Here is a 3,681-nt window from a genome sequence, read left to right as displayed (position 1 = left end):
AACCCAAAGTGTAAATAAGTATAGATGAGGCCATATTTACATAGAGAAAATGATTGAAAAATAAATGACAGAAAAGGGACAAATTTCCTTATAGAAGAATTTCAAATAACATAAGTACCTATGCTCTCCACCTTGCAAAAAGAAGTTTACTTCTTCTCCCCAACCCCTTTGAGGGTAGGCTGGACTTTGTGGCTCACTTCCAAATAACAGAATATGGAAGTGGGAAAAATGGTAACTGTGTGATGGAGAAACCTGGCAAATATCACCTTAACCAAGTGATCATGGTTAACATTATCAGTAATAAGAGTATATTACTTGTGCTATTCTTCTTGAAATCCCATAATCCCAGTCTAGTCTTGAGAAAAATACCAGACAAATGCAAACTGAGAAACATTCTACAAAATGCTGGATAGTACTCCTCAAAACCATCAGGGCTATGAAAACAAAACAAGACTGGGAAACTATCACAGACCAGAGGAGGCTAAAGGGACATGATGAATAAATGCAATATGGTGTCCTGGATTGGATCTTGGAACAGAAAAGGGGCCTGAGTAGAAAAACTGGTGAAATTTGAATGAGGTCTGGAGTTTAGTGAATAGTAACATACCAATATTGTTTTTTTAATTTTCACAAATGTACCATGGTAATCTCATATGTTAACATTAGGGAAGACTAGGTGAGGGGTATATAGGAATTCTCTATATTATCTTTGCAACTTCTCTGTAATTTTTTTTTAAATAGAGGCAGTATCTCACTCTGTCACCCAGGCTGGAGTGCAGTGGTGCCATCATAGCTCACTGCAGCCTCCATCTCCTGGACTCACGTGATCCTCCTGCCTCAGCTTCCCAACTAGGTGGGACTACAGGCACGTGCTACCCCACCTGGCTAACTTTTTTTTTTTTTTGTAGAGACAGAGTCTCACTATGTTGCCCAGGCTAGTCTTGAATTCCTGGGCTCAAGTGATCCTCCCATCTTGGCCTCCCAAAGTGCTGGGGTTATAGGTGTGAACCACCACGCCTGGCTGTAAATCTTAAATTATTCCAAAATAAAATGTTTCTTCATATGAACATTTAGTGGCACAACACATAAAATTTCAGAATATTAGAAACAATGTATTGTATGAGCTTCCAGAGAAGAAAAAAAAGTAGGTCACATAAAAACAATCAGGAAACAAAATGGCATCAGATTGCCCATCAGGAACCCTGAAGCAATCCCCCCACAACCTGGGAGAAATTAGTCACCTACTTGCCTCAGCCTTGAACAGGGCAACACTGTCACTGCATAGGTCATGCACTGCTTAGCCCCAGAGGTCACCCTGGACTTCTACATTAGGGCGGCCCTGGCTGTGAACTATGTTTGCATAATGATAATAACATAAATGCTAAATACCAGCATAATAATATATATTATAACTATTATTTGCTGGGAGTGTGATTGTAGGAGTAAAATTACGTGAGTATGTGAATGTGTCCGTGTGACAGGGAACAAGATAGTGCAAATTAAGTTTATATGGTAAGGAGTCAGATAATATTTAAGAATGAAAAATAAAAAAATAGGACTTGCATATCTGGTAGAAAAGATGAGGTAATTGAATCAATTTTATAATGAAACTATTTAAAAATGCTTAAGTATCTGTATCTATTTGTCTCTAGTTCTCCTTTTATCTATCAAACTATATCTATTTATGTCCCTAAAAACATTGAACTAAAAACATAAGGGGAAATACTGAGGTCAAATTTTTCTGTTTTGAGCGTAATATCAGATTACCAAAGCTGCTTCTGTCTTGCTAATACTGCATACTTGGGCTTTTGTTCAGTGGTGTTGGGAGACAGGGCAAATGGATGAAAGTAGGGACTTAGGCTGGGCACGGTGGCTCACACCTGCAATCCCAGCACTTTGGGAGGCCAAGGCGGGTGGATCACCTGAGGTCAGGAGTTTGAGACCAGCCTGGCCAACATGGTGAAACCCCGTCTCTACTAAAACTAGAAAAATTAGCTGGGTGTGGTGATGGTCGCCTGTAATCCCAGCTACTTGGGAGGCTGAGGCAGGAAAATCGCTTGAACTCAGGAGGTGGAGGTTGCAGTGAGCTCAGATGGAGAAACAGGAGCGAAACTCTGTCTCAAAAAAAAAAAAAAAAATTTAGAGGCTTAGGGCTTGTTTAAGGTGGGTAGCCTCAAAGACCCTGTTCAAATCAAGCTGGGACCCCCCCAAAGGCCTATACTGTCAGGATAAGGGTAAATCAGAACCAAACTTGTTCCTTTCCACTACCCCAGGGGAGTTTGGAGAAGGCCGTCTTGGTCCTGAACAAAGAGAAAAAAAGATAGGAGAAACAAACAAACAAAAAATCTGTCTTTGAGAATTTGTGGCTACCGATCAGTCCTGACTTGTACCTGGAACAGTCTGTGCTACCTGGAGGGAATAGCTGTGAACTTAGTTTGAGGAAGTCATTGAGTGATGAAACAGAAGCAAAATAGAAGGTCTCTCTGGAACTTGATATATCCATTCTGGGCCTTAGGGAGCACCTAAAATAAATTTTCAAGGGTGATGACCAGCAGGAGGTCAAAGATAATAAACAAGAAAATAAGATAACATGAGAAAGAAACAGCAGAAACAACCAACTCTAGAAACAGATTCACACAGGCTTAGGATATTAGAATTGTCAGACAGATTATAAAAAGTACACTTACAATATTTAAAGAAATAAGTGAAAAGCCTGAAAAATATCTATAAGAGACAGCAAATGCTAAAAGTTGACCAACAAGTTTTAGAAAAATACCAATTAAAGTTTCTAGTAAATAAAAACTAGAATAACTGAAGTTATTCTAATAAGTTATTCTAGTAAATTTTAGAATTTACTAGAATAACTACTAAATATTATATTTACTAGTAATATAATAGTAATATTATAATAGTAATATTTATAGTATTATATTAGTATATTCAACATTATATTAAATATAATATATATTATATTTACTAGTAATATAGTATTATATTTACTAGAATAATAATTTTCTAGTAAATATTAGTTTACTAGAATAACTGAAGTTATTCAGTTATTAGAGTTTCTAGTAAATAAAAACTGGAATAACTGAAGTTTAAAGCTCAATGAATGCTGGGTGTGGTTCATGCCTGTAATCCCATTGCTTTGGGAGGCCAAGGTGAGAGGATCCCTTGAGGTCAGGAGTTTGAGACCAGCCTGGGCAATATAGCAAGACTCCATCTCAAAACAAAACAAAAAATTAGCCAGGTGTAGTGGCACATGCCTGTAGTCTTAGCTACTTGGGAGGCTGAGGTTGGAGGACTGTTTCAGCCCAGGAGTTGGAGGCTGCAGTGAGCCCTGATTGTGCCAATGGACTTCAGCTTGGGCGACAGAGCGAGACTCAGTCTTTAAAAAATAAAAAATAGAATGCAGAAACAAATACTTTGTCATCTATAGACCATAACTAAATGAAAGTATAAGAGGTGTGTTTCTGGTAGAAAGAAAATGACTCTAATATAGAAGACCAGAAATGCAGAAAGAAATAATGCATAACAAAATGGAACATATGTGGGTAAATATAAGTGTAAATTGTGGGTAAATATTAATGTACATTGGTCATTTAAAATGATAGTCATGATGTTTTGTTGGATAAAAACTATATGTAGGGGGTGGGGGGAGGGGGGAGGGATGGCATTGGG

Source organism: Pongo abelii, chromosome 21 (genome assembly GCF_028885655.2).
Source record: "Pongo abelii isolate AG06213 chromosome 21, NHGRI_mPonAbe1-v2.0_pri, whole genome shotgun sequence".
Lineage (NCBI taxonomy): Eukaryota > Metazoa > Chordata > Mammalia > Primates > Hominidae > Pongo > Pongo abelii.
The sequence above is the reverse complement of the archived record's forward strand: the minus strand, read 5'-3'. Positions refer to the sequence as shown.